The sequence below is a fragment of the Micromys minutus genome (assembly GCF_963924665.1).
Source record: "Micromys minutus genome assembly, chromosome: 13".
Lineage (NCBI taxonomy): Eukaryota > Metazoa > Chordata > Mammalia > Rodentia > Muridae > Micromys > Micromys minutus.
The window spans coordinates 25,302,729-25,326,176 of record NC_137982.1 but is presented as its reverse complement, the minus strand read 5'-3'; the positions used below and the strand labels follow the sequence as shown (position 1 = coordinate 25,326,176).

The following is a 23,448-nucleotide window of genomic DNA, read 5'->3' as shown; positions in this document are numbered from 1 at the left end:
TTTTGCTCCATCTTGAAATAGCTCCCATGCATTTTAACCAATATCACTCTAGCTCTAGATTTGGACCTGGCTTAAGCCTCATTTATTTGAGTGTGCAGACTAGTTTTATGTCAACTTGACATATGCTAGAGTCATCTAAAAAAAAAAAGGAAATCTTAAGAAAATAAATGCCTCATAAGATTCGTCTATAGAATGTTTTACTTTTCTTTCTTTCTTTTACATAAAGTATAAATTATTTAATTTTCTTCTAATCCTCAGCTCAGTACATAGATATTTCTTCACCTTTGGGATTGACAATTTTATCTAGGTTGCTGATGCTGATATGATAAAGCTTAGCATAAAAGGCTTTCAGGGTCACCACGGCCCTAAGAGCCCCATAGGCTGCTTCATCTTGCTCATGCACCAAGACCCAGTAATCTATTACATTGTGTGTCCTTAGAGGCCTTGGCTACAGCAACCCCACGTTCTGAGTACTTGGAAATGGTCATCTGAAAACTTCTACTTTGGTCTTGACAGCATTCACTCTCTCCAGCACCTTCTCCTGAATCGCCTTCCAAAAAGAATTTCCATCTTCAATCTTGGGGATCAGGTGCTGGATCTATGTGATTTCCAGAATGCACTTCTTTTTGAAAGTCCAGACTTCTGACTTAACCAAAGCAAGCAAGGGCAGAAACTTCTCATTCCCAGGGAGAAAGCCACATTTAGGGACTTCTTTCTTCTCCTGCTTGTCTGTTTTCATCTCATCAACCTTGGGTGGGGGATCTAGGATAAGTATGTCCAGAGGAGGCGGGAGGGATGAGAGGTCAAGCACATTGAGAGAATACTCTCAAGAGCTGACTCGGGGTTATGATTTTCCCTGGCAAGAAAGTACAAAGAAAGTCATCAGCCTCCTGGAAAAGATTTTGTCTAAAGACATCCACCTGTTTACAGGTTTCTCCACTCAAGCGAACCTCAGAAGCATGGGGTTGACCATGCTTCCTTGGTTGCCAGCTAGCAACCCCAGCTTTCTGAGCATTTTCTTAATTATCGATTAATGGGGAGGGCCCAGCCCATTGTGGGTGGTGCCATACCTGGGCTAGTGGTCCTGGGTTCTATACGAAAGAAGACTGAGCAAACTGTGTGTCTTAGTTTGTGTTCTATTGCTGTGAGTAGACACCATGATCACAAAAAATCCTATAAAGCCAAACATTTAATTGAGGCTGGCTTACAACTTTCAAGGTTTAGTTAATTATCATCATGGTGGAAACATGGCAGACCATAGGCAGACATGGTGCTAGAGGAGCTGAGAGTTCTATATCTTTATCTGAAGGCAGCCTGAAGGAGACTGGATTCCACATTGGATGGAGTTTAAGCATAGGAGATTTCAAAGCTTGTCCCCAGAGCGACACTCTTTCTCCAACAAGGCAATATCTACTCCAACAAGGCCACAGCTTCTCACAGTGACACTTCCTATGTGTCAAACATTCAAACCCATGAGTCCATGAGGGGCAAATCTATTCAAAACACCTTGTCATGGAGAACAAACCAGTAAGCAGTACCTCTCTATGGCCTCTGCATCATCTCCTGGGAGTTCTTCCTTCAGTGATGGACTTAGATGTCTAAACATAAAACAAACACACTCTTTCCTTCCTACCTTGATTTTGGTCAGAGTTTTGTCACAGTGATATTAATCCTGACTAGGACATCAAGAAACCTAACTTTCCCAAGTATCTCTGACATGTCACAGAGGTTTACATTCCTTACATCTATCTCTTAAAAGTCTTTCCCTACCTCTAGACTGCTGTATTTACTGTCACAGAAATTTCAACTAATTCACTATTATTTATTACTGCTAAAGAAATAATTGAATGATTCCCTTAGATCTACAGCTAGAAACATCTTAAATTGATAGACATTTTGTATGCAAGTCATATAGACTTTGATTATATTATTTCCAAAGTATATTATTGTAAAGACACAATGTTGCCAATGGGGATGATATCAGTCTATGTTCTGATGCACAATTATCATTTCAAATCCATTGCAAACACATATAATTATTTTTTCTCCTTGTTAAAAAAATAACGGAGAAATTCTTTGTCCTTTTGCAATTAGAAGCCATGATTGTGAACCCAGTGATCTGTGAATTCCAAAGTTAGAAAAAAAATACATTATTAAAAAAAAAAAAAAAAAAAAAAAAAAAAAAACTGTTACCAAACCTAAGCACTATTGCTGATGCCAAGAAGTGTTTACTGGCAGGAATCAGAAGTGGATGTTTCCTCAGAGGCTTTCCCAGAGTCATATAGATGAAGATGAGGATGCTTGCAGCTAAAGGTCAGACTGAACAAATGAAAGAGCTAGAGAAAGGACTGAAAGAGCTGAAGGGTTTGCAACCTCATGGGAAGAACAATATCATCAACAGCCAAGGCGTTGAGGTGGAGAGGGTGATTGGGAGAGAAAGCACCTTCATGGAAGCAAGTTGAGGGGGAGGAGGGAGGGAACTGGGGGGGGGGGGAAGGCCATAACATTTGAAATGTAAATACAGAGAATAGCCAATAAAATTGAAAAAAATAAAAAAAAACTGTTCATTTGGGATCTGGGTTACCTCACTGAGAATGATGATTTTAGTTCCACCCCTTATCTACAAAATCCATTGTTTCTAATTGTTGAGTAGTAGAAGACTAACAGAGTCAACTCACCTGGACCCTTGAGGGCACTCAGAGATTGACTCACCAACCAAAGAGCAGGTATGGGCTGGACCTACCCCCCTACTGGAGCAGGGGCTGTCCCTGAACCTGCTGCCTGTGGATCTCCTGTCTGGCCTCATTGGGAGAGGATATACTAGTCCAGCAGCAGTTGATGTGCCAGAGAGCAGAAGTTGACACCCAGAGCAGGGTTGGAAGAAGGGGGAGTAGAAGGAGGACTTGCATGATGGGGTACTGGGAGGAGAAAAAGGATTGAGATTGGATTGTAAAGGGAATAAATAAATTTAATCAAAGAATAGTTCATTTTACTGAGACCAGTTTTTTTTTTTTTTGTTCCCGTGATTTGCCTAGAATTGCTTTGATACAAAATGTCATTTCAAGATCCTTTGTAAAAGAATAAAAATATGCTAATTCTAGTGTAAAATAAGACTTAAGTGAACAGCCTATTCAGGAAGTGCTTTCAAGGGTGATAAATAAGAAATAACAATGAATCAAAATGAATCATTAGCTTTTCCTAATCCAAGGAATTCAAGCTAATCAAAAAATTCTCAGTTCAATCACCATTAGACTTTGAAGAATAAAGCAAATGACAGCCAGTTTGAATGGCATCTGTCCTGGATAGCGGGTGTCTTTAATGACAGGAAAATGACAGGGAAAACATAAGGCTGGCGAGTTTGAGGGCCAAGCTGCGCATGCCACAGAAGAATAGTATTAAATAGAGCAGATATTATCAAAGACAATTTCTTACAATGGAACCACAGTGTTGTGTTACACCTCAACCGAAAGTCACCAAATCTGTCTCAAGTGGGTCCTGTCCTCAGGATGTCGTCATAAACAAACCTAGGCATCTACTTGTCAAAGCAGAGCGTTTGTGCTACAAAGAACTGAAGACCATGGGGCCCAAGGGCTTACTGTCGTCTCTAGGTTCTTTTACTTCTATGGAAGGCTGTTCTGTGCTTGAATTTCAGCCTGATGGTTTGTTTGACCAAAGCTAATGGATGCATGCATGGCCCACAGTCTAATTTCCACTCAACATTAATCTTCTAACTACTAGTGCGTATCCACATAATTTAACACAAACTGGGCCATTTTGGAGACTTTTTAAAATACTCCTTTTTTTAATATTGTTGCTTATTTCTCTTTCTCTCTCCACTCAGGGATGATTTGTATGGTTGTATAACTGCAAACACCATCTCCTCATCAAAAGCCACAGTCTGCTTCCTTAATGATGTTACCACATATCTGTGGTATTAAACACCACAAATTACTCACCTTACGTTCTTCGGGGTCAGGAGTTTTATCATGACATCCTCTTCCTCGTCTTGCCAAGCCTACAACCACACAGACACCAAAGGCACAGTAGCATCTGAATCTGGGCCTGGAGAACTGACCTCCTTGTGGTAGGTGAAGGAAAATGGCCACCATAGCCTCGCATATTTGAATACTCGGTTTCCAGTAGGTAGAACTGTGTTGAAAGAACTAGGAAGTGTGGCCTTGCTGGAGGAGGTATGTCACTGGGCATAAGCTTTGAGATTTCAAAAGCCCTGCCATTCTCAGTTAGCTTTCTCTTTCTACCCTGTGCTTGTATATTAGATGTAAGCTTTCTGAGTCAGCACCATGCCTGCCTGCCTGATGCCATGTTCCCCACCATTATGACCAGACTCTAACCTTCTGTTACCATGAGAATCAAACTCAGTGTTCGTAAGTTTCTTTGGTCGTGGTGTTTTGCCACACCAATAGAAAAAGTAACCAAGATGGCCCTTTCTTACATAATAAATGGAATTATTCAGTCTTTTTTCTACCTCGATTGCTTCATCTAACAATACTTTGCGAAATAGCTACTAGTCCACGATTATAGATTCAGTATATTTCCCCAATGTCTGTACAATAGTTCATAATTTGGATGAATAATTTCACAACTCTCTTTCCTTGGAGGGTTTCCTCTGCCTTCCCTATTGCCTCTGTCCCAGGCTGTTTCTGTACCCCCAAATCTGACACAAACACAACTCTATAGCCCAATAGCTTTTCATACAGATTTATGTGTTCAGTTCTCAATCCACAAACCACACAACAAGATTACATCAAATAGAAAGAGATACAAACTTCCCTTCTGTAAGAGATATTAGACCTATAAAATTCTTAATGTTCATAGCTATATCTGTTGGGACTCTCTCCTGCCTAGGCCTCTGCCCTCTCTCTCCACCTCCTTCACCCTGTCCTGTCACTCACTCTTTTTTATCTTACTAATTAAAATGGGAAGGTTCAGATGAAGTCACCTCATGAGTACATAACTAGGCAGCCCTTCTTGGGGAAGTAGAATTAACATTAAAATACGAACAGCTTCAGGACAATCTACACTTTTTCTATGTCAGAGCAGGTCTATAATAAACCAAAACCTTTGCGTGGCCCAGGTAGTCATGAAGACACATAACCTAAGACCCAGCCATATATAATCATTATTGTCAACTTGACTGGTTATAGTATATTTAAGGAAATAGTCCTGAATATGTCTATAAGGTATTTTAGGAAGATTTTAATTGAGGGGGAAAGAAATGCTCGCTTCACTGTGCACTGGGATGAGGTCCAGACTGAAGAAAAACAGAGACAATTATGGAATCATCAACATCTCTCTCTTCCTTCTGACTCAAACTACCTGACACTCCTTTAACCATGCCTTACCACTGCAATAGACTGTATCTCTTCAAACAATAGGCCAAATTAAGTCTTTACTTCATAAAAAAATAATACACCTATTTTGTGGGCAAACACTAATCCCTGACACTATCTGTGATACTGTTATGCTTGCAAACAGTATCATACTGAGAGGGTACACCCAGCAGCTGACTCAGACAGGTACAGACACCCACAGCCAAACACTGAATGGAGCTTGGGAGCCTGGGGGTTTCTTACAGAAGAATGGGAGGAAGGATTGCAGCTGAAGGAGATAGCAACTCTACAGGAAGATTGGTAGAGTCAACTAACCAGGACCCCCAGGGCTTTCAGAGACTGATCTACCAACTAAAGAGTATACACTGGCTGGACTTGGCCCCTTCTCACAGATGTAGCAGATGTGCAGCTTGGTCTTCATGTGGGTCCAAAAAACTGGAATGGGGACCGTCCCAAAAGCTGTTGCCAGTGCTTTGGATATGTTTTCCTAGCTGATTGCCTTGTCTGGCCTCAGAGACTTGAACTGTCAGGATCAGAGGATACCTAGGGGGTCCTCACTCACTCCAAAGAGAAGTGGGGGGATGGGGAAGGACTGTGGGTATGGATGATGGGGAAGGGGCAGTGAGCAAGAGGTAAAGTGAGTAAGTAAAAAATAAGATTAAATTTAAGAAAAGAATATCGGTACTCTTGAAAATCATGTTGACTTGTATTTTCACATTACATTGAGCAACTTTTCCCAAAACAGGTGTAAACTTCAATTTACTTCTGACCTTCTGTCACATGATTAGGCTTTACAAGATTGTTGAATAAAGGAGCTTATGTTATACATATCTTGCTAATGTTTTATAAGTGTTTCTATTGTATTGTTTTCTTCGAGTACTGATTTCCCATTTCCATTTTTGCAGCTCGTCCTCTAACCTGTGATGTAAGGTTTTCAGTGTGTCAGCAAAGATCGTTCTGGTGACAGCTTTGTTGTCTCCATCACTCATTCTTTCCTTCCAGCTCCTAATCTCCTAGATTCTTGTGTATCTCACCAGTTACTGACAATAACTTCCAAAGGCTCCTTGACTGTCACCTCGTTACCTTTTCTTTGTGCACTAACATATCTCTCCTACTTGAGATCATCCATTAATAACTTAAGTCATGACACGAACCTTCCTTTTAATTATTTGCCATGAAAATATAGTTAAAATCTGCTTTCTGTTTTGTCTTATACTGATCTTTATTTCATTAAACTATCCTCTTTTCTTCAAGTTGTGACCTGCCCCCAGCATCCAAGGTTCACCAGAAGCTTTTTACCTGTGGTAGTTTTTGGGTTTGATTGTTTGTTTGGGTTCTTGTTCTTTGCCCATGGAGTTCCAGTAGCCTTTTGACGGCAGAGGTGCAATGCTTCTCTGGAGCAATGTGTAGAATCATCAGTCTATTCCTTGTTCAGGAAACTTTCCATTCCTTTCTTTTCTTAGAGGTCTTTATTCATTGTTTTTTAAGCTCCCAAGTCTCTGATCACTCGTGAACAATGACATTCTGGTGCTGTATGTCAAGTGTCCAGTTCATCTGGAGAGGGGCAGTCCCTAGAGATACACTAGAGTACAGGTCTTGGTTTTCAGGCCACATCTGCTTTGTCTCCTAGTCTTGGCAATCATCTGTCTCAGAAGCGCAAAGTATTTACTGTTGGGGCTGGATAGAGGCTTTCCAGTTTTTTCTTTGTACAACACTAACCCCATCTTTCATCATTTCCCTTCCATTGCTGCTGGTTCCTAAGATCATCCTATTTGGCTCCCTAGCTATCCAAAGTTTTGAGCCTGTTGTTTCATGTTATGGGTGACAGGGATGGCTGGTGAACTTTAACTATAGATGTCAGCTCATCCTTTTTGTCCCCTGTACTGCATTCTCATAGGTGAGATGCTCATTGTAGTAACTGGCTTTAGTGTTTCTTTGTCAGTGCTCAGCTTCATTAGTTTCATGTGACTGATTAGTGAGTTTCTGAATTCTTTATTCTTAAAAAACATTTGCTCAACACCTTAATTAGCATAAAGACAGAGACAGAGGGAAAAAGTCCCAGGTCTTACCAGCTTTCTGTAATCCTTGCAACTCATTGTTTATTCAACATTCACAAATCTCATTTTGCAAAGCTAGAGAGCATTTTTAGAGAGTTACTCAAATTTGCTCATAAGGTGTTTTGTGATACACAAAACTGTAAGAATCTTATTCAAGAGTTTCTGCCACCACCTGCAGAAGTCTCTCTTGAGTCTTGTTTTCAGAAATATCTCCCCCCCCACACCCACATATATTATGACCATCTGTTACTATAGGTCGAGAAAATCTGATACCCTCTTTTAGCCCCTGTGGTCACGAGGACACACATTGTCCATAAGTATGCTTGCAGACAAAACACCCATGCAAATTAAATGAGATAAAATAAAAATTTTTAAATAAATAAATAGATATGTTAATGAGCAAGGCCAACACCATAGCTTTCTCATAATGAATTATTATTGTGGTTAATAATTTTCAGTTGGCAGTAAGTATATTTCCTAGGTTTATTAGAACATGGTAGTTGTATAAAATGAGTTTCATTATGATAGCGTGTGTGTGTGTGTGTGTGTGTGTGTGTGTGTGTGTGATGTATTTTAATTGCCCTTAGCAAACTTCCCTCTCTTTTGAGTTTTTTGTTCAGGTTTTGCTTTGCTGACGCTTTGTTGAATTGTGCTTTTATACTCTCTCTTTGTATTCTGTGCTTCGTTGAGAATAGTTACGTTAAACTCTTTGCCAGACTGTTGATGTTTATTTCCTGGTGGTGAAGTGATGGAATGTTACTCTATTACTGCTGTTAAGTGTTGCTTGATTTTCCATCTTTCTTAAACTCTTGTATCTCTAACTACACACTCAAAAGTAGATACCTCCTCCAGTCCTTTCTAAGTTAGTAGGAAACAATTTTATCCGTGGGCCCCCGTAAGGAACTCTTTCTTAAACATTGCTATAGACACAACCATACACTGATGTTGCTTCCTCTTGGTGAGTTCTTCAGTGTGTGCTTTTGTCCAGTCATGTGTAATGAAGCTGCCCCTCCAGCCCCGCATCCCACGGTGTTGATCTGAATATGTCATACTCCTTTACTCACTGTGAGTGGGAGTATCCTGGAGGAGTTAAACAGAGGAAAAGGCAAGGAATGTGAAACGTTTGTAATCTCATGGACCAGTTGAGAGGTGCACTTTCACTTGCATGTTGTTCCCCGAGTTCTAATGGAGTCTATGCAAATTATATTAGCATTAGGTTCTCTCTTCCCTGTCCCCTCTAAGTAAACCACTCAACCATGCTATTTGCCTCAATGATTTATGTGGAGGGAGTAAAGAGGGGCTTATGGGTAGTATCTTACAAGGGTCTGGATGCTCACCCACTGTTACTTCCTCTGTGGGAAAAAAATGTGGAGAAAAGGTCTCTCTGATCATGGAGCTGTGTCATCTGGGAAAATGGAAGTGAATAGAAGACAGGCTTTTCTTCTCATCTGCTTCAATATATCCGTTCTTCAAAGGTTGTCTTTCTGATTATGTTCTGAAATTCAGGTCTCACAGAGCTACTCTCCTGCATGAGTAGTTGTCAAACTTGATGAAAGTAAAAAGCTTTGGCCCCACTGTCTCATTGGTAGTACTTCCTAGACATCTTTCCTACAGAAAATATCTCCCTTAGCACTGGCCCCACACACTTTTACTACTGCACAAAGTTTTCCCCACAAACTACTATTCCAGACTTGGTAACTGTCTGTGGGGTTGCTGTACTACATTAATAATTTTCTGTACAGTTTATGTGCTAATTTCTATCTCAGTTTTACTGTCAAGCCCATCTGTTATTGCTCCCATCTTAAATTAATGAGGCAAGTTAGAACTGGAAAATGTCAGATCATCTGAGGGTATCATTCTTTTCCAAGGTCTTATAAAGTGAGAGAGTATTCCTGTCATAATTCAATAATCCATTCCGTTTTATAGAGCCATAATATGTACGAGCTGAAAGGTTTGTAAAATGGCATCAAATCCAGATTTATAGATGAGAAAACTGATGTTCAGAGAGGTGAAGCAAACCCTCTTAGGCTTTTCTCACCCCTTGCCCATTGGCTGAAGTTTTCTGAGATCTAAATGTAATGTCTGATTTACTACACTATACTCTTGAGCTCCGTGTGAGCAGGGATGGGGACCAGCATCTGTCAGATGCTCCTGCTGCATAACTTGTGCCAGGGCTGTTAGGAAGTGTTTCTTCTTCAACCTTAGGATACCATTTACTCAGACTTTCTATGTGTTGATTGCTAATCCATTTCCCATTCTTAGACTGAACTGTTTGTGAATAAAAGGAGAGAACTCAAGATTCCAGAAGTTAATTGCATGACCACAGAGCCAAAATTCTTGAGGTGGACAGGTTTAAAAGTCTTGGAGACTCTTTTCCTAGCCTCTTTCCCTGTGTTTTCTGACACCCATACCAGAAGATTATGAGCTGACCTCTGAGCTCACAATTTCTCTCCCAGTGTATTTGTTTAGAGGCTCTTTCCAACAAAATTCAGAGTCCTCTCTAAAGGTCCAACTTGATAAGATATATTGTCGTTCCTGATTGTGCTTCTGATTTCTGGCCTAGAAAACATGTTTTGCTCCCGATCAAGAACCTGGCTTAGCATGTTTGCCTGTGTGCCTTCCCTGGTTCTTAGCCTGGAAACTGGCATTCTCTGAGTAGAGCCACTGACTGAGACCATCAATTACTGCTAATTGGGGAAGTAAAGAGAAATGCCAGGAGAAGCAGGACTCACAGAAGGGAACCAAGGCCACTGATGATGCAAATGCCATGTGGAAGAATTGTCATTGGCCCCAAGGAGACTGGGATGTCTGTTCCTGTGTCAGCAACAGTGTGATAAGCCTAAGTTTCAGGCAGTATCAGAAGTATCTCTGGTGGTGTGGGAGAATGGGAAGGAAGCAGACTAGCCTAGTTCTTCCCTGTCTTTCTTCTTTCAAATTCTTCAGAGAAGTAAAGCTGCTTCCAGGAACCAGCATTCTTCCTCACAGAGACCACAGGGAACCTAAGTACTGAGGGATCCTGCAAGGGTTCCAGGGACTAATTTGGAAACTAACCACCTGCTGAAAAGAGATCATTTAACACTAATACCTACAACTAGCATTCAAGAAGTTAAGAATAGGAGATCTGGGACAATTAGAATTCAGAAATCCCAAAAATGAGCATCCCCCCCCAAACACACCACTGTGATTCAAAGCCAGAAATACCCTTGACCTGTTGCCTTTATGAGAGGGCAGGAGATTCCAGAAGTGTTTAAGCCAAAGTGTCTTCAATCCTGCCCTAGCCAAAGGCCAGGGATGTCAAAATTTTGTTTTGTTTTGTTTTTTTCTTTTCTTCCTCGTGCCCCTGAATGAGCATTCCTGTCTTACAAGAATATATGACAGAATCCAAGAGGTACTCAGACACCCAGGAAGTTGAAACTGACTGACACATCTCCTCATTCCATGTCTATTTAGACAGCTCCAACGCAGTAGCCCTCAAAGGTATCCCACAAGTCACACAAGTCCTGTGCAAGAGCTCTATTGATTTCTCTTAAACTCTTCATGGTAAAATACTTTCGAAAAATACATATTTCCACGCAGGTCTGCACCAGGTCCTCTATGTATATAACTTTGCTTTCAATCTGGCACTTTTATGGGACTCACAAATGTGTGACCAAGTGGGTCTCTCATTCCTGAAGTGCTTTTATTTTTCTGTTGCTTTGGCTTGTCCAACTTCCATGTGATAGTTCTTGCTCTCTCTTAGAAGCCTGCTCTTTTCTAATGAGAGACAGAGAATATATATGGATGGAAAGGAAAATGGAGAGGAACTCGGAGGAGTCAAGGGAGGTAAAATGAAAAAAACCATGTTTAAAAAAAGATAATTTAAAAGATTTAATAACAAAGACCTTTCAGACAAAACAAATTAAACTAAAATATCATGAATTTTAGTCTTTGAATTCGTCAGACAAATGCCAGACATTCACAGGCTCATTAGAAGTTTTGTGTGATTCTGAGTGTCAGAGATCGTGACCTGTGAGCTAAACTCACCATTAATCTAGAATCTGTGACTCCTAAAAACACCCACAAGTTCCCCACATCAAAATATTATTATCTTTACAACTATTTGTATAATATAAAATACCATATGAAGCATTTTCACATAAATAATATATATGTAGTTGTCAAAAATTATTAATTATATTTAACTAGCTGCCTACTTGTTATATATATCATTGCAAGAATACTCATGTAATCACTACTACAAACAGCATAGAACAATAGAACATATATCTAATACCTCCCCAAATTTTCTTATGCCCACTTCCAGGTAAGCCCTTCAACTCTGGCTCTAGAAGCAACAATTGGTTTTCATGGCTTTAATTTTTTATTCTGTGTCTATGGTGGGGATTGAATCTAGGATTTCTTATAGCCTAAGACATGTTCTACCACCGAGCTCTGCCTCAGACTTGCATGCAAGTCATCGTGCCCATGTGTTATCAATTCTTTTAAATAAATACTTGTTTAACACCAACATGGCATGTCTGGAAAGGATGCCTTGTCTATGTTTAACTTTGTTGCGGTAAATATTAAAATGGCTTATCCTTTTATCTCGCTCTCTGCTCTACCTGCTCCTGCGGGGTCATCTTGCATAATGGGAATTTCTAACTTGGTGCTCTATGCCACCTGTAAGAACTCAGACTCAGTTCACTCCACTGCCCCTGTTGCTTCTGTCCCAGATGGATACGAACGCCCAGTGTGTTCCTTTCCTCCACTGCCCAGTATAAACAGGACTCATCTATTATCTTATCAAATAGGTTTATATGTTAAATTCTCAACCCACAAACCCTCTACACAATAAGCTTACAACCAGCATATGAAGATATAAACTGCCCATCCAGAAAAGATAAATTAGACCCATAGAAACCCTTAGAAATAATCATAACAACCTTATCAATCTAGAGATGCACCAAGAGAAGCATACACATCTGCCTCCATCTCCTCCTCTGTCAATCTCCTTCTCTGCCTCCTCTTCTGCTTCCCCAGCCTCTTTCCCTGCCTACCTCTCCACTGTCCAATCACGTATCATGTTGATTAGAAACTATCACCTATTTTCCACATGGTGTGACTACTTTGTGATTCTTCCACCAATGTCTGGAAGTTCCAGTTGCTTGCGATTCTTGACGGCACCTGGTAGTGTTCTGAAGTGTAATCATAGTGTAGTCTATTGGAGGTAAAAAAGCGCTCATTTGGTTTCCTTTTAACTGTATGTTTAATGATTAGTGATATTAAATATTTTGCATATTCTGAAATGCATTATCAAGTTCTGCTCAACTTTTTCCCATGATCAAATATGAATTGCACTATTTTATTGAATCACAAATTTAAAAGTAGTTATACACATTACTAATTATATGTATACAACTTGTATGCATATAATAAACATTTGCATATATAACATATATAAACACTTGTAACTCTTTTTACTTCCCTGTGTCTTTCAAAGGACAAAAGTTTTAATTTTGATAAGGAGCATTTCATCATTTGTCATTAGCAGTTCATATTTTGGGTGTTAAAAATGTTTGTCTAACCCAAGTTCACTAGGATTTTCTCTTCTGTACCTTCAGAAAATGTTATCATTTTAGTTCTTATATTAGGCCTGTGAAAAATTTTTGACTTTATATTCAAATGCCATGCTAGGTAAAAAGAGAAAGTCATCATTTTATGTATGAACCTTTAGCTATTCCAGCACCATTTATTAGAAGGCTCTTCCTGCTGAATTGCTCTAAAACATCCTCCAGGTAACTGAATATATAAGTATATTTTTAGATTCATTATTCTGCTCCATTAGTCTACATATATCTCCTTATGCCAACTTTGCCACACACTTATCTTTTGTTTCATCTTTATACTTAAAAAGAAAAAAAAAACCCTGTTTGTATGAGAGAAAAAGTAATAGTGCAGGCCCAATATTAATATCTTTAGAAAATCCTGATTCCAACAACGCCTCTTAGAGATTCTGATAATGAATCCCAAGTGGGTTTCCAGCATGCCTGGCCCACAACTGTGGCCCTCTGTGCTCAGGTTATTTCTTCAAATGCTGCAGCTAAGATAAAGACATTCATTGTGACAATCTAAAATTTGGGTATGTTTTAGGCAGAGAGAGCCTACTTGACAAGTCTCCCAAGGCTGGTCACCAGTGAAGCCCTGAAAGAGCTCTCCTAGGATTCATCCATCCACTGCTGGAGAAATTAAGAACATCCAGAGAGACAGGAGCAGACACCTGGAAGCCTGCAAACCTCTGTTTTGCTGCCTGAAAGTTTTGTTTTTGTTAACATTTTTTGTATCCTTTCCATGTAACAAATCACAATTGTGAGTCTGACCCCATACCTACCAAGTCTTCATCAGGTCATGGAAACAGTGTTCTGGTAACCTCTCTCACTGTCTGGGATTTCCATCTCAATTTCTGTGAATTCTTTCTATGATCAGCATCGTAGGCTTAATTGTCTTGAAACCTGCTGACAATACACTAGTGATCTAACAGATGCTTGGTTGTTAGGGGTGAACAGACTAGAGACAAAAAAGCCAGAGAGATTCATCAGGTCCTTAATGAGACAGAAAACTCAAGTTTGGAATAGTCTGCTTGTGAACCAAGTGGGAAATTATTAAATCATTGCTAATTTGCAATCACCTAGAAAGAAACAGTCTTTGTGTTTGCTTTTACAAAGGACAAGGTTTTCACAACACTTGGCAGCCCAGAGCCAGGTCTTTCCCTCACTTTGCCGGGGCATTACAACAGCAGTTCCAGCTAAGATACTACCCAGATAATACACACTGACTGCTTCCCACTTCATGCTTGGTGATTTAAAAATGCAGTCATCTTCCTGTTAGCTAAGACATAAGCAGCCACTCAACCCCACCCCATCCCACCCCTAATCCTTCTCCCATTTCCTCCAGCCAGTTAGCCCATGGACTGACCCAGAAATGACACCTCAGCTCAGAGGAGAGACAGCTTCTAAAATTTGGTGTAAAGAACAGTGTAAAATACCATGCCTAGTTTGCAAGCTATAATGACCTTGACGTAAGCAATCTGAAAACAGTAGTGTCCTGCAAAGACAAAGTCAATTTTCTTAGAGGAGACGCTGCATTGTTCAGCTTATCTCTGGGCTATTTTAACAACATTTCTGATGCCGAGGCACAAATGGGGAAAAGACAAAAGAAAAACATCCTGTTGATTGCATAGCTAGTAGAAATGTGTGCCGAGCCAAGGAGTAAACAACTCACTATATTTAGATCATATCAAGTTATTAATCATTTTCAAAGAATTGCAGGCATCAAGACAATCCTAAATATTTTCTTCTGGCTATTCCCTCCCTCTTTTTCCTCTCTGTTAATTTTCACTGAAAATTCTGCTTGTTTATGAAAGTAGTCCTGTAGCCTGATCTAGAAATCCAAACGTGTTTTCCATAAATCATTATGAACTTTTTCTTCCAAACAAAGGAGCTGCATGTATTACAGATAAACAAAGGGAGCCAGAGGGTTGGGAATCAGCACAGACTTCAGAAAGGCTAATCAAGGTCACCTGGATACTTTCAGCACTTCTAGTCCCAAATTCTACAAAAGTAGGGTAGTTTGAAATGTTTTATATTAATTTTAAGTTTGGAATCATTGTTTAATCCATGACATAGACCACAATGTAATCTTTTTTCCAAACAGAATTTCCCAATTTAGGTTTTATTTCATGACCTATGCAATATTTCCCTTCAACTACGTAGAGGCTCCAAGGCTACATGTTGTGGCTGAGAAAATGACTTAGTCAGTAAAGAGCTTACTAAACAAGCATGAGGACTCGAATTCAGTCCCCAGAACCTATGTAAAAACAGCATGGTATGGTACTTAAGGATGCTTATAATCCCCCTCTAGGAGGCAGAGGCAAGCACTTCCTTGGGCTTGTTGGTAAACCCAGCCTATTCAATATATTCCAGAGCAGTTCAATACATTCAAAGACTAAAGTAGATAGTGCTTGAGAGATGGCATCTTCATTGAGCTCTGCCTTCCGTGTGTATGCACTTGGCACACACTCTCATTAAAGAGGGCATATTTGTGTTAGGATAGAAGTAGAGCATTTGGCTCAAACACAGTTCTTATTAAATGTAAGTGAGTGGGGAAATGGTCCTTTGGGTAAAAGCTTTTCATGCGCGGGATGAGCACATGAGTTTCAATTACAAAACTCACCACAAAAGCCAGGCATGACCACATGCACCTGAAATCTCAGTGACGTTAGGGACAGGGACACGGGGATTGCTAGGACTTGCTGGCCCAAAGCCTAGGTCCACGCCCAGTAGGAGACCCAGTTTCCAAGGTATAACGTAGAGAATGACAGAGAAGAATACCAATATCTCCCTGTGCCTCCAAACGCAAAGGCATACTTGCACACATACATATACACATATACTTACATGTGAGCCCACAAAAGCAAACAAAACCAGGTTTTGTTTTATTTTGTGTTTTGGTGTCTGGCTTTCCCAAGAGCATGATTCACTGTCTTATATATCAAATAACTATAGATACTGTTATTAATATTTACATTGGCAGATGTTTTCTATCTTGTAGGATTTCAGGCAGAAGTGTCTTGGAATTTCTAAAATAAATTCAATCAGCAGGGAAGGGTTACTATGTAAAAATAATTGGAATTAATTCTTCACACTTAAAAGCAACTTATATTCTTATCGACACACAGAATTTGCTCTAATTTACACAATAATTTTGCATAAATATTAAAAGTTTGCTCACTTGCAAAATATATTTGGGTTGCCTACAGAGCTAATTGCCAATATCCTAAAAACATGAATAAAATCCAGACTTCATTTTTAATCTTATGCTACCTTAAGACTACCCTTATTAAATTTTTTCATAGTATAGTTAAGTCATCCCATCACAAAATTAAATCATCCATAATGCTGTCTACACTAAGCTATTTTCCTGGAGACTACTCAGAGTAAGCCTTTGGTGTCAGCTTTTCCATTTCAGCAAACAGTTCAGCTGTGAGTCAGATAGATTGAAAACTTCTGTGTTGCAAAATGCTGAGTCTTTTTTATCTCTTCCAACAGATAGAATGAGTATCACTTTGGCTAAACACCCACTTTTGAACCCAAGTTTAAAGTGTCCTTCCAACCTGTTTGTAGCAACATCAGGTCTTTGTAACACGCTGGCATTGGTATAGTCTTAGTGAACTCAGTGAAGTTCCCAAAAGCAAGCCTCAGCTGCTGGAAACTGGCAAAGCCCTGCTGGGAGGATTAAATTCCAGCAGGAAGCAACTGGCACTCATTTTAATCTTAAAGATTTTCTCTCCATTTCCTGTAAATGACAGCATTACACGGGAACCCATCACAGGCAATGAAACCAGAGTCTCTTCCTGGATTGCTTTCCCTTGCAAGTACAGGGCTGATAATGAGGTATCTGGGAAGGTATTTGTACAGAATTGAGAGGCAAACCTCAGAGCACACTGGCTGGCTTCCTTCTGACTGGAAAGTCCACAGTAGACTCCCACTTGTTCAAAGGAGAGACGGCATTAGTGGGAACCATTCAGTTGCTGTTACCATTAACTTAAAAACACAAAGTTATGCTAGCTGGCCTTGAGTTATTAGCTCACTTTTAAGCTTTACTTACCAAAATAGAAGTAGCTTTATTTTTTCTATTAAAATAACCCATATGATTTGTTAAAAACTCATTCTAACAAAAAGTAACTTATGATTATCATTATCATAAATATATGTTAATAACAGAAACAGCATGTTCCTCATCTGATGATAAACATTTTTTAGGAAAATAGAATAATATTGTTCACATGGCTTTATAAGCTAATAGTGTCTATCAGTTTTTAAAATTTCATATGGGCAAACTATATAGAGAAGTTATTTCACCAATATCCTAGTAATGTGCAACTAGGGCATTTCTAACTTTGAATTAAATAATGCTGCCATCTTCTTACTCTCTCGGAGAAATTCACAGTAGACTTCCAGGATTACCGAGTATAGAGCTTTCTAAGACTTGGTTAATGTGGCCAAGTCACCTTCCTGAATAATTGCAACAACTTTTATGCCCATCACCATTTTGAATGTTCATTCATTTAATAATTTTTCTCTTTACCCAATTTTATCATTAATTTTAAATCATTTTTGTAGATTCTAATTTAATAGAGAAAATTAGAATTTTCATTTTACATTCATTTCTGACTCTTTGATTTCCTTCAGTGTCAATAAGAAAATGACACAAGCCATTATTCTATGTCCTACAAGATGGTTGCTGCCTTAACATGTCCTCCCCACCGCCAGCATTTCTAAAGAACCAACATTCTGATTACTACTTGTTGCAAGTGTCTTTTTTGGGTTTATCTCTTATAATTGCTATCCTTGCTGTCACTGACATTTCTCTACAAACCTGAACCCTGCCAAACACACAACTTCCCCTTACAATCAGCTCTGAGAATCAACGAGAAGAAAGAAAGAAAAAATCTTATAGTTAAATTCTAGACAACCTCTGGTCAAACAACACAGCAATATCATCCAGAAAAAGTTCACCGACCATCTACTGAGTCAAGTCCTAACTTTCTGTTTCTATGGTGAGATGTTTTCTGTCTCTTAGTAATGAAATGTGATCATAAGCCACCTCCTTCTCTTAGCGTAGGAGGGAACAATTGCTAACACTGTCATTCATTCCATGAGGATGTCCTCTTTTAAAATAGCATTTAAATAATTCCAACCCTTTTTCTATGACATAAAGTCTCAACTGGGTTAAACTTTCTTTTAATATTCAAAAGTGTGAATGGTGACATTTTAAGAAAGGGGCACATGAGGAAAAACTGAGAAAATGAATATTGTATATTCACATTGAGATTTGTCCCACCTATCCTTCCTTTTCGTCCAATGACAGGGCTTGTGCCAGCCTCTTTTAATTTCAACCACACTAAAAAATGTTTTCTTTCTCTCTCTCTCTCTCTCTCTCTCTCTCTCTCTCTCTCTCTCTCTCTCTTTCTCTCTCTTTCTTTCTTTCTTCATTTTCTTCTTTTTGTTGTCGTTATTACCCATCAGCTCTACTACAGAGGCAGCAATACTTTCATCAGTGGGTGAGGAGGATACCCTGTAAATGTCAAGGCAGGGATGCAAACCATGAAGAGGTGAGAATGAAAACTCAGTTCATATTGATTTAGTCAATCTGGATCAAACTTGGGGAGTCTGATGTCGGACAATTCACTATCAGCATATGTGACCATGGTACAATTTGGAGGAAAGTTTTCATTCCAGTTCCAGGTGTGTGATAAAGCTTAAGGTGTGGCTACTTAGAAAATCCTTAACAAAGTTCACGTGTCCATGAGGATGGGTCCTATAGTTAAGTGGCCTAGAATCTAATGTGGTTGCTGACTGAGCTAGCAAAGAGGTCAGCAGTTCATGTGACCCACCCATGAATGCGTTCTATTAACTAGGAGCTAAACCATGGAGAGAGAGAAGAGTCTGGGATAAAAGTTCTGAGATAAATTTGCCTTTTTAGAACAAAGTAGGTGATGTCTGCCTCTGCAGATAGCATAAAGGTCACAACGCTGCTAACAATATCCACTCTGAGCATTCTGGGTGGAAAACAGGTCAGTTCTCATTTGAGGAGTAGCCCTTACATCTTTGACACCCCATGTTCCCTAATGCTCCATGGGAACAAAGACCTTTGTGCCCCAACAAGTGGAGACAATTACTCCAGAGTGTGCTTCTTGCTTAGATGTTGTAGAAACATGTTCACGTCCTAAAGAAGATCATGCGATGCAGTGCAGAAGCTAAGGTACTTTGACGTTTGTGAGCATGTCCTCCCTACTTCCCCATGTTGTGTGGCAAACAATACATGAGAGGGCATGATCAGTATGGTATGGTAAGTGAGAAGGTAGCAACGGATTACAAAGCAGGAATCTAGGCTTTGCTTGAGATGTGCCCCTAATTCAAAGTCCATCTCTTAGTGGTGGATGGGGTCTAAGGTTCCTTAATAATTTATCGGTCTTAGCTATCCAAGCTATAGCCAGAGCAGTTGATTATTCATTTAAAAATAATCTTCCTTATATGCCTGTGGCTTTATGGCCTGCTGAGAATCACACCTGAGCTGACCCCCAGCTAAAGGACAACCTGAATTTAATCCTCAAAATTCACGTAAAGATGGAAGGAGAAAAATCACTTGAACAAAGTTGTCTTCTGAATACCTCACGTGTTCTCTCTCTCTCTCTCTCTCTCTCTCTCTCTCTCCCTTTCTCTCTTTCTTTTACACACATTCATTCTTGTACTTGTTTACACACATATACACAAAAACAATAATAAACAATTTAAGAAAAAAATGGGTTTTTTTTCTGGGAGGCAGAGTCAGGCAGATCTCTGTGAGTCCAGCCTACTGGACTTTATATAGAGATAGAGATAGAGATAGAGATAGAGATAGAGATAGAGATAGAGATAGAGATAGAGATAGAGATAGAGATATGTAGCCAGAGCTACATAGTAAGACTCTGTCAATAGATAGATAGATAAATAGATAGATGGAGAGATATAGATAGATAGATAAGAAGAGAGTTTTATTTGGGCTGATGGCTTTAGAGTTTCATCATCGTATACATAAAAGATGTATAGACATGAGGCAGCTGCTCAGACAGTAGAGGAGGGAACAGAAACTTTAGTTTGTGATTTCTCTGTTTTTACTTTCATACACAATCAGATACCCCAGCCAGTGGAATAGTACTGTCAATTATATAGAATGGGTTGTCATCAGTTAGAGCTATCAAGAAACAGCCACAGAGATACTCCTAAAGGTTAGCCATTGTTCTCATAAATAAGTGTTGACTCGCCCTTGTAACTTTAATTTTTTTCAAAACCTATTTTTAATAATGGTTCTTAAAGGCTTTAACCTAGTCAACCACCCACCCGATGTAGTGGGAAAGAAAAACTAAGGGAGAAGTAGATTTGTTTTGAAAGTTCTTTGGAGCAGCTCCTGTGTGTATTGTCTGGAAATCAGCAGTTTAGTTCACCAGTCAGCAGGGGTAGCTCGATCCACTCACAAACACTTCATGGATACACCAGCAGTCTGGTAGAGTCGGGATAGCACACATGAATCAGCAGTTGTGGCATGACCTCAAAGAGAGAGTCCTCAGCCTCAGCTTAAGTCAGCACGAGGGACCCAGAGGAGCACCAGAAGTTCTAAGCTGTGCAGAAGATCAGCAAAGGCATGGGACCCACAAATATTGCACAGATAGCTGTACCAGCAGGCCAAGCTCTGTCTCCATCACTATCCACGAAGTCCTTTTTATACTCTCTCCAACATCATGTGTTTTTCACGGGTCTTGCCTCAGCAAGTGCATCTGTCTCAGCTGACATCACTCTGCCAATCAGCCCAAGTCTGCAGAAAGTGGCAAGAAACTGCAGCACGCCATCAGAAGTTTCTTGGTGAATTTCTCTCTATGAAGTCTCAACAAATACAGCTCAACTATGCAGTGTAAGACAGACCAATACATGTGTGTCATTAGTGAAGAATCCTTCATCACATGTCCTTTCACATGCTTGCTTTACAGAATATTCTTTCTCCTGTGTCTGCTTCAGCCAAACATTCCTCCATAGGTCTGCTTTAGTCTTTCACCTGTGTCTGCCTCAGGAAAACACGCCTTCATGAGTTTGTCCCTGCAAAACTGCATCCAACACAACTGACTTTCCAAAGAACCCTTAAGTTTCCACTTCACTCCCTTTTAGAGACTGTTTGGCAGAGACCCACTAGTTAACTTGGTGCCATAATCTAAATAAATCACTTTTGAACATAAACCAAAAGGACTCCATATACTATTCCAGAGATACTCGCTTATTTATGTTCATTGCTGATCTAATCACAATAGCCAAGAAACAGAAACAGCCTAGATGTTCCTCAGCGATGAATGGATAATGTAAACGTGATATATTTATATTTATGCAATAATACATTATCTTTTAAGAAAAATGAAATCCACGGGTAAGTAGATAGAGCTGGAAACAATTATTCTGGGAGATATAATTCAGACACAGAAAGCAAAACATATATTTTCTGTCAATTGTGAACGTTAGCTTTGATCATTCTTTAGGGCCTGTCTTATAAAACTAGGTGCACACACGGCAGTGAGCATCCTCTTGGTGGTGAAGCGTGGCTTGTGCTGGTGCCACAACACTCTCTGGGGCAATGGGAATTTGATCTTGGAGTCGTGGAACAGCTTGACAGCAGGCCGGCGACACTTTCCAGCTGCAACCTCTTCTACCTTCATGATCTGGATGGAGTGCACATGGGTACGGTGACAGGCACCCATGCCCTGGTAGCACTGTGTGACTGTGCCCAAGATGGTCAGGTCTTGGTAGTACATGTTGTGAGTGCCACTGCAGGGAGTCATTGCACAGACAGATGCCCGAGATCTTCACATGCTGGGGTGACTTCTCAAATACCTGCCCACAGAACACAATCTGCCCTGATGACATTTTCATCTTCTTCAGCTGCGACACAAAGTACCGGAAGCGAGATTTGGCCACCACATGGTTAGGTGCAAAGATTTCGCATTTGGTTCAGTGGCAGTGTGTGGCATTTCGGGGTCCGCAAGCAGCGCCCCCCCACCTTGTACTCCTGAAGCATGCCCAACGCCTTCATGGCACTGCGTGCTCATCAACCGCCACTCACAAAAGGCCACAGTGGTTCTTTTAGTCTGAAGGGTTAGACCCCTGTCATGGCAAAGTCAAAGGGAACTCTCCAAAATGAACTCAACTCCAGTCAATAAGGAAGACCAACGGAATAACCCCAGTTGCATCCTAACTTAAGTCACTAGTATACTTTCCCTAAAATTGAGTGATACTAGAACCTCTTTTATGCTAATTTAAGTAAAATTATCAATTATAGCTGTGAAGTTGTATATATCTTTGTTTAAAGAGCTTAACATGAGACCTAGTACACAGATCTGGGAAATGTGCTCTTTCCCTTCTGTATCAAGAAGGAAGACTGGAAGTAGCTTTTATTCTCAAGATTTATAATCTTATCTCAAGAGTGGTAGCTTTGTAGAACTCTCTCACAATATAGTCTGAAGAGAGGTAGCCCTTTTTTCTTTATAACAGAATATCACAGGGGCCGCTGATCACATGATCAGTAAGACTGTGTTGAGTATACTCAAGTCCTCAGTAAGGCATATGTTTGACAGTAGGAAATAAACTATGGTGATTCAGAATCTAACATATTAGTGAAGTTTTTGAACTTTTAGCCATTTGGGTCATGACAAAATATTCATTCATTCCAAAGAAAAAGACAAAAAGTTTTATCACATTCTTTAGCCACCAGGAAGCAAGCATGTGATCTGGTAGGCCAGTCTGAGTTCTTAAGGTGACATATCCAACATCTCAAAACCCTCCATTCATTCATTAAGTAATGTGCACATCTAATGGCTTTAAGTGCCACAAAGAGAATAGAAGGCCTCCCGCATCAGATCTGCTCCTGAAACTATGTCTTACTCCTTCAGATTAAAAGCAACAATATGGGAACAGAGGCAAATGACAAATATATTCATTGAAATATTGCCATCCACTGGTTTATATGTGCTTGGCATGAGAATGTCTGGAGGATGCTATAAGCTGGTGGACCACAGCGCAAGTGTTCAAACTCCTGTGACACCAATCCTAAGACCTCCTCTTCTCACAAACCTGAATGTCACAAAATGGGTGATACTTTTTAATCAATGAGACAACTAGGAGCTCAGTTTGGTTGAGAAATAAGTTGGCTCAGAATACATAAGAGAAAAGAGACAGGACTAATCCCAGGTGGCTTTGAAGTATAGCAATGAGGGAAAATCCAACCATTAATCTACTTTTGGTGGTACATTTAATCATCAGTTTGAAAAGACAAGTGGCCTGAGATGTCCGTGGCCCTTCAGACAATATGCCACATGTCGTAGGTTGTCTGCTTAGTCTCTTTCTTGGTTTTATAGAATTGTCATACAAAGATATCGGAAACTAGCTTTAAACAGCACACCTTTTTGGCTCATGGCTCTACATGCT

The 23,448-nt window shown here is 39.9% G+C and overlaps 2 pseudogenes across 2 annotated transcripts; both read right to left on the bottom strand.

Moving 5' to 3' along the window:
- Positions 1-259: 259 nt before the first annotated feature.
- On the bottom strand, positions 260-4,109 carry LOC308429168 (proteasome activator complex subunit 2-like; annotated as a pseudogene). Its single transcript has 2 exons — positions 3,957-4,109; positions 260-950 (listed from the first exon to the last, which is right to left on the bottom strand). The product of its transcript is annotated as a proteasome activator complex subunit 2-like (transcript).
- Positions 4,110-21,485: 17,376 nt separating this feature from the next.
- Positions 21,486-22,057, bottom strand: LOC308429167 (large ribosomal subunit protein eL20-like; annotated as a pseudogene). Its single transcript has one exon. The product of its transcript is annotated as a large ribosomal subunit protein eL20-like (transcript).
- Positions 22,058-23,448: the final 1,391 nt, after the last annotated feature.